We start from the raw sequence: 13,155 nt of genomic DNA on the forward strand, positions 1-13,155 counted from the left end.
CAAGTGTCTGGGTATTCACACTGGGAGGAAACCAGATTAGCAAAGAGTGTCAGGAGAAGATTAACACTGCTCAGTTCTTATGCAGTCAAGCTTACTACAGAAATACAGTAGGCCAGTTTCAATTATTTGGGTGCTAGCTAGTTTAATAGAGAAAGCACAACAAACACCGACATTTTATATTTTATTTTTTGCACACATTTCTATTTTATTATGGCAAAAGTGAAAGTGACACCTTCTCCCCGACTGCAATCAGTAAAACTTACCTCAAAAATAACTCGGTACATAACAGGTCTGTTTCAGAATTTTAAAAGGGGGAGGGGAAAGCCTTTACGTGAGTTTTTAGACTCTATTTTCAAAGAGTGGGGGGATAACCGAGAAACAAACCCAACATTGCCCACATAGTGCAGTTGCCATCCTTCCCTCTAGAGATCATGGCCAAGGCTCCTGAGTCCAGTTACGCATGCGGATTTGCTCAGCTGTTTAGCTGGTGTCCATCCTTGCCTTCTAAGCATCCAGCTGTGCATCCAGCACCTCAGCAGAAAGATGTTGCTTTGAGTTCCCGCAAATGCCTCTACCTCTTCCCTGGCTGCCTCCACGGGTTCCTCTCCTGGTGCCGCCACCACCAAAACCCTCGATCCATGGTTTCCTGCAATGATACCTCTGTCAATGCTTTCGTGCCGGACTTCTCTGTGTATCACGTTATGATGTGACAAGCTGGATGTCATAGGATGGCCATCCGGAGGAACACCGTTATACTGCTCATAGCCTTCAGGGCGTTGGGCTTCCGTTCATCTGCTGTCCCTAAACTTCATCCAGAGTGATCTTAGTGCACAGCTGCTCTCTTCAACGTTCCAAATTCAGCAAAGAGTTCCTGAATATCAGCGTCTGGCACTCCGACGTTTGACACCAGCAGCTTCTCACTCATCTCCATGCCGACTCCACCCCAGAAGCCTCTGTGGAACAGGTCCTGCTGCCACTTGTCAGGGAGCTGTTTAGGTCTGCTGTATGGTACAAGCTGGTTTCTGCTAAGGTCTACAGCGCCAAGAGCGATGGCAGGCAGGTTGGAGGGCCCGCAGCCTTGGTTCACCCGCGCGGTTGCATGCACTGTGCCACTGTGGCTGCCTTGTGACCCCGGCCCCTCCTCAGCTGCTGCCTAGCTGGCTCAGGTTCACATTAATGATGTCCATTTCATCAGCCATCCCGCGAACACACACATTTGTAAAACAGTCACTAACATCTGTCTCTGTCTCTGCCTCTCTGTCTGTCACTCTGTCTCTGCTTCTCTGTCTGTCCCTTTGTCTCTGCTTCTCTGTCTGTCGCTCTGTCTCTGTCTGTGTGTGTGTGTGTGTTTGTGTGTGTGTGTGTGTGTGTGTGTGTGTGTGTATGTGAGTGTGTCTATCAGTCTCTTTGTTTTTGTCTCATGATATAAGCTCCCAGCTGCTATTCCAGCCATATGTCTACCTGTTTCCATGCTCACCTTCAGGATGGTCATGGCCTCATCTTCTGACAGTGTACACAGTCCCCTAGTTAAATGCTTTCATCAACCTCAGGATGACAGGGACCTGTTCGGCTTGGCCACAAAAGGCATACATTTTCCAGGACGACCCAAGAGCAGAGGCCAGGGTTAGGCTCATGAGTGCTGTCTCCTCCCACCATAGGGCCCACACCTGGCCTAGGTATTCTAGGCCAGAAACAGCCTTTCTCTCCCTGCCAGAGTCCCAGCACAAACAGCACTGATTGGTTGGAGGGCAGGAGCATGGTTTCTAGGGAATGTATCATTGTGGCCGCTAGGGGGCAGCAGGAGCCAAGAGGCAGCCCAGAAAGAGCCCAGGTGCCTGGAAACCTGGGAAGCAGAGGATGCTGAGTATGCTCCTTAGACAGTAACTTCACTGTGCTGAAGCAGGTGCTTCTGAGCATTAACACCCCCGCTGCCCTTCGAAACTGCTGCGCGAATTCCAAAGATAACTGCCATCCATCCCTTTGGACGACAGCCCAGGGCTGCATCCCTTCCATTTAGCAGGCAGGATGGAAGGCAGCTGTGGCCTGCATGGCAGGATCCCAGCACTGGCTGGAGTCTGAGCAGAGGCCAAAAGGAGATTCCTTTAGCTCTCCAAGGAGGACTGGCAGAAAGAAATTGTCCATTGAAAGCAATTCCAGAGCAGCTGGAGAAGGGTCACACTGAGCACATTCAAAAATGAGAAGAAGATCGTAGCCAAGAAGCAAAGTCAAGTCGAAGGTAAGGATGGGAGCAGCTGCTTGGTCCTTTTGTGTGTCGGCTTGTGGCTGTGCTCCAGGAGCGCAGGGTGTGGCTAGTAATATTTGAAATGTAAAGGTCTATCAAAAGTTGTTAATTTTAATGATGGATACTCATAACCAGAGCTGCATATGTATATATGCACATATATATCTGTAATTTTCAAACTATGAGGTTAAACAATGCAAAGGCTGTAGGATAGTGGTAAAGTGTTTGTCTGGAAGGGACAGGAATGTAGTTTCCATCTCTAGCACTGGGAATAATCAATATATATTCCTATGACTTTCGGTGTTTACTTAATTTTATCATATCAATAACTAACTAATACCAGCAGCCATTATTTCATTAGTATACCAAATATTCTCTGATATGGAGTGTTGCAGGACATGGAAGCACCACAGGGAACTTCCACTTTTCCTAGAAATGTGAGCTGTTTGTAGTTTTGCAATCCTGAGTAGCCATACCATAGCAACGCTCCACGTGTCTGTCACACTTGGGGTTTTTATGCTTCTACCAGGCGAGCGTGAGAACACAACACACTACATGCAACAGTCACAGGAATCGACCAACTGGGTAGTTAATGGACCATCTATATTGTTCTAAGAAAAAGAAAAACGCTGGACATGGTGGTGCATACATGAAATTTCACAACTGAGGAGAGAGGAAGACAGAACTCTGATTTGAAGCCAGCCTGCACTACATAGTAAGTTGCACGACAGTCAGGGCTACATAGAGTGAGACTATACATACATACCTACATATATGTATGTCTGTGTTTACACATATCTAATTACAAATGTGAATAACAGTAATAGTAGCAGTAGCAGTAATATTAAACTGTGACATGAAATATAGAGCCTTCTATTTACATTGTCATTGTCATTTTGAGACAGTCTCAGTGTAGCTCAGGATAGCCTAGATCTCACTTAGTAGCTCAGGCTGCTCTTGGAGTCACAACAGTCTCCCACCTGAGGCCCCTGAATGGCTGAGATTAGAACTGTGCTCTCACCATTCCTCAGGAGAAGTCTCTTCCTTGCTCATGTAAATGTGGAGGTGTGTTGTCGCCCTGCTAGGATCCCTTAGTTTCAGTCATTTACTCAGGCTCCTCCCACTTTGCGGTACTACCAGAGTCTAGAGCTGTGACATGGCTTCCTGTCTAAAACTGAGTCTTGAATTTGTTTGTATTCTGGCTTGCCCAAGGGAAGAGCAGATACAAGCTGTTGAAATCCAAGCACTCAGAGCACCCAGACATTCCACTGATGTAACTGGTAAGAAACTGATGAGTGCCATGGTCACAGCTTGCTGCAAAGGGCTCTGGGAAATGTAGTTCCCCTCATAGCTAGCCATCCCTGTACCTAAGCCTACCCCAGTGATGGCAAGGAGATAGGAAACTTAAGTGCCTTCCTGTCAGTTGCCATGAAAACATTTTTTGGAGAGGGGGTCTTCTAGTGAAATGATATTTTTTCTTAACATATGTGCCTCTGATGCTACTGAGAGAAAACTTTGCACATGCTCACAGGCTATTTGTTTCCATAGCTAAAGTACTTACTCATGATTTTGCCTCTTAATGATTTGTGACTTTCCATTTTTCATGTATTGTTGATGTTAGTATGGTGTCTGTTCCACCACAGACATAATTCTCTCGGTCTATACCTTGTGTTTTGACATTTGAAAATACTACAGTGAAGGAGAGATAAACCTGTGTTTTAGGATCCCAAGTGCAGGATTGGAAGGGTCTTGTGGGAGAACAGGTGAGGTTAATCCACTAGAAGACCAACCACCTCATGCGGGAGCTTGATTGTTGCCGGCTGAAAAGATCCTGTGACCAGACTCTGGGAGGAGATAGATAAATGAGCCCAGAACTAGAGGCGGGGCTTTTTGGAGACTAGGGATAGTTTTGGCTGTTCATCGTTGCAGTTCAAGATGCTCCTAGAGAGAACCGCTTGAGGGAAGGCTTTGGGGCTCCAGCTCCTGCTGAGGTTCCGGGTTCTGGTTACTCTAGGTTTCAGCAGAAGAAATCCTCCAGATTGTGCCAGGAGAATTGTTCCTCGGAACTGATATCCTTACGGTTTTGTTATTGTGTCCATTAATCCTCATTTCCTATTGTTTTGGTTAGTCGGGTTATAAGTGACATATGCTTGGTCACTAAGTTGTTAATAAAATATATTGGTTAAGAAAATTGAGCATACACTACTGACTGATAAACTGAATTTATTTTGATTTGTTCAAGTGTGCCCATTATTTTTATTTAACTTTTGGTTGTTGAGGTAGGGTCTTACTATGTGGCCCTGGCTGGCCTGGTATTTGCTATATAGAGCAGTAGTATCAAGACCCCATATCATGACTTCTCACAACCAGGTACGAAAACTAGGAAGGTGGAGTTGGGCAGATGGCTCAGAGGTTAAGGAGCAGTGTCTGCTTTTCCAAGCGTCCTGAGTTCAGTTCCCAGCAACAACATACTGACTCATAACAATCTATAATGAGATGTGGTGCCCTCTTCTGGTCTGCAGGAGTACATGCAGGCAGAACACTGTGTACATAATAAATAAATAAATAAATATTTTAATAAATAAATAAATAAAGGCTGGCTCTTTGATATCATATTTTGCCATTTTGTTAGTCTATTGATATTTTGCTGGGATTCAGAAATGATACCCAGAGCCCCACATTATGGCCAATTTGGATTCGGTTCATCTTTCTTGTCCAAAGTACAGAGAAAGGCCTTTTGACTGAGAGATGACCCTTCCCAGTTGTAATAGTGATGGAATCCCATGACCCAGGCAAGAGTGACTTACCAGAAAGACACTGATAGGCTGTCCTCTCAGCCCCCCATCAGATGGTCATCTGGTCTTCTGAGGATATCAGAAGACACTTTGTCCACATTTAGAACAAAATATTTGTTCACCTCTGTATTCCTTTCTCCATGTGTCTCATAGCTTGTGGTTACTTTCCAATATCCCAATTTATAACTCTTTCTTGTTACTGTAAATGGTTTTGTTTATCCTACCCTTGGGGGGGGGGGTTAGACAGAGTTTCTCTGTGTAACAACTATGGCTGTCCAGGAACTAGCTCTGTAGACCAGGGTGGCCTTGAACTCACACAGATACACCTGCCTCTGCCTAGCAAGTGGTGAGATTAAAGGCATGTGCCACCACTGCAGGCTTATCCACTATTTCTTGAAGGCGCAAACTCTTTGTAGACTTTCCATGCTGGGTTTTTTTTTCTCCTGACACATTAATAAATTCTGTTACAAGCACTGGGTTTTATGCAGTCTTGGCAAGAATTACATATAGCCCCAATAACCAAAATAAAAATTGCAAAATATTGTACTTTTAATGCTGAGTGCACAGATTTTTTCTGTGAAGAAGATTCCAATATTATTTGTAAAAACATTTGAAAAATAGAGAATGGACCCATTTTATAACAGCATCACTTTAAAAAACTAACCTGACCTCTTTCTGACAGAGGGCTAATATCCCCTAATATCCAAATTATATATAAATAATTTAAGAAATTAAAAACTACCAAGTCAAACAATACAATTAAAAATGGGGTACAGAACTAAACAGAGAGTTCCCAACAAAGGAATATTGAATGGCCAAGAAACAGTTAAAGAAATGCTCAATGTCCCTAGTCATCATGGAAATGCAAATCAAGCAACTTTGAGATTCCATCTTACAATGGCTAAGATCAAAAACTCAAGTGACATCACATGCTGGCAAGGATGTGAAGAAAGGGCAACACACCTCCTATGTTGGTGGGATTACAAACTTGTATAACTACTTTGATAATCAATCTTGTCTTTTCTCAGAAAATTGGGAATAGTGCTACCTCAAGACCCATCTATACGACTCCTGAGCATATGCCCAAATGATTCTCCAACCACACAACAAGGACATTTGCTCAATTATGTTGATAGCAGTTTTATTTGTAATATCCAGAATCTGGAAACAACCTAGATGTCCCTCAACTGAAGAATGGATAAAGAAACTGTGGTATATTTACACACTGGAATATTATTCACCTATCAACCTCAAGGAAATCTTGAAATATCTGTCGTTATAATTGATCCTGATAGCTTCCACCAGCTTATCCAGAGCACCCTTGTCTTCCGTGTTAACTTGTGTGAAGGCAACAGTGGTACAAGTCTTCCTGTGGACCAGCCGCCCCAGCCTGGCCTTTCCCTTGATAATGCAGTAGGGGACCCCCATCTTTTGACATAGGGCAGGCAGGAAGACCACCAGCTCAATGGGGTCTACATCATGGGCAATCACCACCAGCTGAGCCTTGTTGTTCTCCACCAAGGTAGTGTCTGTATTGACCCCTGCTCGAAGGACAGGTGGTCTCTTAGTTGGGACGTCCCCTTTCCCAGCGGTTTTCTTCTCCGCTCGCGCCAGCAGCCTTATGTTCTTCTCCTGCTTTGTGTCTGGCCTGTACTTGTGCGCGAGCTTAAGCAGCTGGGCATCTGTCTGCCGGTCCAGGGCCTGGGTGAACTGGTTAATGGCGGGAGGTACCTTGAGCCGCTTGTAGAGGATGGCCCTCTGCCGCTGCAGTCTGATGTAGCGGGGCCATTTGATGAAGCGAGTGAGATCTCTTTTGGGCTGGATGTCCTGCCCGATGCCGAAGTTCTTGGGCCGCTTTTCAAACAGAGGGTTGACCACCTTCTTGGCCTCCTGTTTCTTCACCACGGCGGGGGGGGGGGCACCTTCTTCCCCTTGGCTTTCTTTCCCTTGGGCATCTTGCTGGGCTGGAGGAGGGAGCACATCTGTGTTTTTGTGTCCCTTCATAAGACAGTTTCCATACTGTCTGCTAGGATGAGGGAAAATGCCTTCCTGTTGTCACTGCATGATTACCTGAGAATCTGGTGCACTTGATTTTGAAGTGCTCATGGCTGTTTCCAAATGTGTGAGCAAATGTCTGGATGGGATGGATTTCCAGACTGCATTTATTGTTCCTGGGGAGTTTTAGTTATACACAGCAATCTCTGCTCCTTACACACCTAATGCATAAATAATTATGCACCATTCTATATTTAGGCCAGCATTTTCTTTGAGTTTCGGTTGTCCATGAGGGAATGTACAGAGAGTGCTGTGTGCTGACACACACTAGTTCCTCTCATGGTCTCAGTGGCCATTCATCTTCTGGATGTCTCTGCCATCCTGCCCTCAGCAGGAGCTATGTTCAGGTATGGTAGGACCGTCTACAGGAAGGAAACCGACCCAGGTTTATGCATGTTTCGTGGAGTCGGGTACCTCAGAGCACAGCCTCGGGAATTGGACTGCTAGAGTCAGACTCCCAGCCCAGCCACTGTGCAGCAGTTTAACCTTGGGTAACGTCCCTTCTCTGATCTTGTCTCATTTCCCTTGCCATTCAAATGATGACAATAACACCTACTGTACAGTATTCTTGTGAGAAATAGTGTTAACCATCAAACTGGCTCAGTACACAGAGTATAAGACTGGTTTATGCAGCTAATGAACTCTGGTCCTGGAAGCAAATGTTGTATAGTGCTCTGTGAGAGAGGAACTCAGGGAGAGGACTAAGTGTATCCTGTATCCTGGATGGGATCCTGGGGCAGGAATAAACTAAGGGACTACAGAGAAGAGCTGGATTCTTCTTAGGTCACCAGATGAGGTGGAGTGAGGGGCCTCAGCTGAGAAAGGGAGTTCATTCCTCATAGCCCCAGCTTAGAATTGGATGTCCATTGAAGACCAGATTTCAACCTTAACCAGCAGAGCCCTACAGCTCTGAGGTTACATTCTTACTAACCTGAGACCAGCATCACCTATCCCCAGCACAAGGCTGAAAGGCTGGAGTCAGTAAGGGCATCCAGGGACAGATGAGCTCCGGTTCCCAACCTGTGCACTCCAGGAAGGAGAGTCCTTGAGCATCAGGTCTCTGCTTGGTTGCCTGTGTGTTCTTTGGTACTCAGTTAACCATTGAAAGATGAAAATAAATCTTTTATAAAAATGGAGGGAGCTGGCCACTGGTCTGCTTCTGCCTGAAGCTCCGATGCAGGAAGAAGCAGGAGCCACCAGTGAGGAGAGAAAGCCAGCTGAGGGATGAAGACAGAGGCAAGAGACACAGCAAGTGCTGGACTGTGGAGGCCAGGCCAGTCCCACTCAGGACACATTGACTTGGCCTTCACTGCTCTTCAGAGATGTCGTATTTGTCTTGAGGTTTTTATCTGGAAGAGGCACTGTCCTCTACCTTCACTTTAGTCCAGGCAAATAAGATGATTGTGTGAAGCCCCGAGCTACAAATGGACTATAAATTTGATTGACTATGATGTTGTTGTTTCCTCCTCCTCCTCTTCCTCCTCCTCCTCCTTCTCCTCCCTCCTCCTTCTGTTTTAAAAGTTCCTGTAGTCTCTCCCACAAGGAAACTCAGTATTCCACAATGTTCACTATTTGAACCTTGATTCCTGGCTCAGGAAATAAAGTATCATTTTCTTTAAAACACTGTCTTTCTGGATTTGTGTCTGTTTACTTATTTGAGACACAGTCTCACATTGTAACCTGGTCTCAAAGGTGAAGCTGCCCTTGGACACCTGATCTACCTCCTGACTAGCGGTTTCAGAGTTCTTATCTTACCCAGACAGTGCACAGAGTATGGGGTGGGGGTGGGGAGCTTAGTTTAGCAGCCCCTACTTCATGAATGACAGAGAAACAGAGCATTAGTGCAGGAGGGAGAGGGTGGTGGATATGAGAGCCTGTGTCTATAGCTGCCTCGCATCCCCCACCCTGATTTCTGGAACTTGACCAGGGGACCTCCCTGTCTCTCACAGCTTAAATCCACTTTTGGTGTGTTTTTTTTTTGTTTTGTTTTATAGACAGAGTTTCTCTGTGTAATAGCCTTGGCTGTCCTGGAACTCACTCTGTAGCCCAGGCTGGCCTTGAACTCACATAGATCTTCCTGCTTCTTCCTTGCAAGTGCTGAGATTAAAGGCTTGTGCCACCACTGCCCAGCCCTTAAATCCACTTTCTACATATGTAGATTCATTATATCAGTTCTGTTCATGCAGAGAACCTTCATAATACAGCTGTGTTTTTGTTTTGGTGTGTGCTGGAGATACATATGCCTACCTATACACGTATTGTTGGACCCTAAAGTTTACTTGGGTAGTAGGGGGACATCACGAGAGACCACTCGAGGACCACAGTGTTGATGTAAAAGCACAAGGTTTATTGTTGACGCACGTCAGGGGGCCTCAGCACTCACTCGGGAGGCAGGCACCCCGAGTCATTGTTACAGACTACTTTTAAAGGCTAAACCCGCAAAGGTTAGAAGGGGCTGCGTGCCCTATGTTAGGATTGGCTCTGGTGGTCGCTAGGGGTGCTTGTCTAATTATTATTGGCTATTGCAGGGGTCGTTGGCCTCGGGAGCTGTTCTTGGCAAAGAGGGGTGTTGAGGAGTTTCCAGAGAATTTCCAGATGGTAATTTTACCTTAGTTGAAATTGTTTATCTCGGTTGGCCACCTGGATCTCAGAAACTGAAGCTAAGCTGGCCTTTAATTCTCTCTGGGTCAATTTTCCAAGCTTGTCTGGGTCACGTTCTCAGGCTGGCTGAGAGAGAGCCTTACAGTATCTACACACACACATACACACATACACACACAGAATTTGTTTCTTGCTTTCCACATCCCCCCAGTATTGTCCAATGTGTACCAGGTGAAAAGTAGCCACAGTTTACCTGAACCCTGCATGCAGCCACAAAATAAAAATCTTGTTTCCTAAACTCTCTCTTTAAGTGTTAACATTCTGGGCAGTTGTGGGGCAGACGTGTAGGGGACGGGTTATATGGCCAATGTTCAGCCATCTTGTCGGAGTCTATGTTCCTATTTCTCCAGCAGTCTGCCATTTACCCGAAGCCAGCTTGCCCTGTCGTGCTTTGACAGTTAGACCTGTCGTGGTTTATTGTGGGGGCTGGTCATTCTAAGACTCCTGAGCTACTCCTTTCTGGCTATAAACTAGCTTTTCCAGTAAGACTCTGGTGAGATCAGATTAAAGGCCAGCTGCCTGCGAGCAACAGTTCCGGGAACGTTTTCCTGACTAACCAGATTTTCCCAACTTCTTTCTCTCTCTGGAATTTCTCTCCTGCAATTAGAGCAGCGGTAAAGGTAGATACCTGCAGGAGCACTCCAGAGTTAGGTATCCATAGCAACCCTTGCTTATGCAAAAACCCATGCCTCTGTGCCTATATAAACTCTGTGAAAATTTTCAATAAATGGAGTTGATCAGAATCCAGACTTGCCTCCTTCTTCGTGTCTTGTGTTCTGTCCTCATACAGGAAAATTCTCCTCCTGAGCATGAGTCGAACCCCAGCGGGCCGGGACACAGAGGGTTAAGTCCATGGCAGCTGAGTAATGGGCCATACATGTTATTTTCCTTGCTTCCAGGAGGAAGAGGGGCAAGTGCCTGCTGAGGGCCTTGAAGGGAGCTTAGACAAGCTCCAAAGTCCCAAGGCATTGAAGGCGAGGTCACTGCACACCTAGGGAGGAGCAGGCAGCTGAGCAGCAGGAGCTGGAGTGGCTGGTCCTCCCTGGGGCAGGGTGAGAAGACAAAGGGGTTGAGTATAGGAGGACAGGCACAAGCGCTATGGAAATGAAAAGCTCTGCAGATCCGGAAAAGGACTGGCCCTGGGCTGGAAGCCTGTGCCAGGACCCCCTGTGCTGCTTCCTTTCTGCTCATGTCACTCAAGACTCACTAGCCAATCAGAGCCATGAGGCAGAATTGTCAGCAGGAAAAGGAGGGGAGTTATTCCTGGTCCCATGCCGCAGGTTCCACTGTGTAGCTGAGCAGGCTTTAATGGTTTGGGGTGATGTACTGAGGGCAGCTGCTGTGTGCTGTGAGGGGAGCTCCCGCTAGCTCCGAAGCCGAGACATGGTGAGCACAGGGTCACTGCCCACAACCAGGAGGAGCAGGCAGCTGAGCAGTGGGAGCTGGTGTGGCGGGTCCTCCCTGGGGTGGTCCTAGTCACTCTCTGGACCGGACTGTGGCCTCTTAATGGGGACTGCTCATTGTGTTCCATTAGTTTGCATAGACTGAGTAGCCATTTTCAATGTTTTCTGTAGTCTTTATGTTAGCATGTATGCAGCCGGACTGTACGCTGAAAAAGAAATCATGCCATGCGACAGATCCATACGAGAGGGTTGGTTTGGGTTTTTTGTTTTTGTTTTTGTTTTTGTTTTTGTTTTGTTTTGTTTTTTGCTTTGTTTTTTTTTTTTTTTGTTTTTAATGGGAAGGGAATACCGAGAGAGTCTTTGGAGATGGTTAGGAGATGGCTTGGGGAAAGGGAGGAATTCCCTCTACTATCTACCTTGCTCTAGTGCAGAAAGTGCACACGCATGCACACAAGGTGCCCACGTGCTTTAATAGACCTGAATCCTGCCTGCTGGTGCTGGCTTGTTTCACAAGACATGCTTCCTGGGCGGCTTTGTATTTTCCATTTTCCCATGGGCATCAGTGCCTCTAGGGGTGGCTCCATTGCTGCCTGTTTACTAACACTGTATTTCTTCTTTTTTCTTTTTCTTTACTGTTTCTGAGACAGAGTTTCTCTGGTTAGCGCTGGCTGTCCTGGACTCACTTTGTAGATCAGGCTGGCCTGGAGCTCACAGAGATCCTCCTGCCTCTGCCCCCCAGATTGCTGGAATTGCAGGCGTGCACCACCACACCCTGCACACTGCTATCCTCACCCTTTTTTCATTCTGTGGAGAGTTGTTCAGTTTCCATGAGTTTCTAAGCTTTCTCTTGTGTCTGTTGGTGATGGTGTGCCCCTTTAATCCTTGGTGGTCTGATAGTTTGCAAGGTCACTAGAGCGTCTTTGTATCTGTTGAGACTTGCGCTGCTTTTGAGTATCATTAAGTTTGGAGAGTGTTGCATGAGGTGTGAGACGGGGGTATATTCATTTGTGTTTGGGTAGAATGTTCTGTAAATATAACTTTGGTTGTTTTAGCTTTTAACTTTGGTTACCTGGTGTAGTTATCGGGTTTTTTTTCCCCCTAAAGGACCCGTTTCTTGTTAAGAGTGAGATACTGAAGTCTTCCACTATTAGTGCATGAAGGTCTATGGCGATTTAAGGCTGTTTCTTTAACGGTGTTGGGTGCTCTGGTGTTGGGACATAGTTGTTAAGAATTTAAAAGATATCATGGTACTCTTTTCTTTGAATACGTAGTGTCCTTCCCATCTCTCGATGACTTTTTGTTTGAAGTGTATTTTTTAGATATTAAAGTGGCCATAGCAGCTTGATTCTTAGGTCCATTTGCTCAGAGTCTCTTTTTGCCGCCCTTTGCCTTGAGGCGATGTCTGTCCTTGCTGTTGAACTGTATTTGTTGTAGGCAGTAGAAGGATGGATTCTGTTTTAGCATCCATTCTGGAAGCCGAAGTCTTTTTATTGGTAAGTTATGGTCGTGATATTGACAGATAACAATGAAAAAGGATTATTAATTCCTGGTGTTTTGTTGTTGTTGTTGGTTGTGGTGTGCTAGTGTGTATATATATGTGTGTGTGTATGTCGCAAGTGTATGGCATGTATGTACACATTCTGTTCTTTTGATTTTGCTAATGTGAGGTTATTTATGTCCACTGTCTTCATGGGCATTGTTAACTTCCTTGAGTTGGATTTTTCCTTCTACCACGTTGTGTAAGGCTATGTTTGTAGATAAATATTGTTAAAAATTGACTTTATCAGAGAATATCTTATTTTATCCATTTATGGTGACTGAAACTTTTCTTGTATAGTAATCCGGCTTGCAGCACATGTGTACAAGCCCTTCTGCTTTTAGAGTCTGCATTGAGAGACAGATACAATTCTAATAAGTCAGCCTGTATATTTTACTTGGTTGTTGTGTTTTATATTTTGTTGTAGCTTTTCATATTGTTTCTCATTTCTAGTGTTTTTAT

At 45.5% G+C, this 13,155-nt stretch overlaps 1 protein-coding gene and 1 pseudogene across 2 annotated transcripts in view; one reads left to right on the top strand and one right to left on the bottom strand.

The window, feature by feature from the left end:
- LOC311583058 (uncharacterized protein) overlaps positions 1–13,155 on the top strand; it is a gene marked incomplete at its 5' end in the record, with an annotated part of 149,935 nt that overhangs the window by 124,423 nt on the left and 12,357 nt on the right. The window lies entirely within an intron of this gene.
- Positions 6,271–6,995, bottom strand: LOC311583059 (large ribosomal subunit protein eL8-like; annotated as a pseudogene). The gene has a single exon. The product of its transcript is annotated as a large ribosomal subunit protein eL8-like (transcript).

The sequence above is a fragment of the Acomys minous genome (genome assembly GCF_964271855.1).
Source record: "Acomys minous genome assembly, chromosome: 14".
In the NCBI taxonomy this organism is placed as follows: Eukaryota; Metazoa; Chordata; class Mammalia; order Rodentia; family Muridae; genus Acomys; species Acomys minous.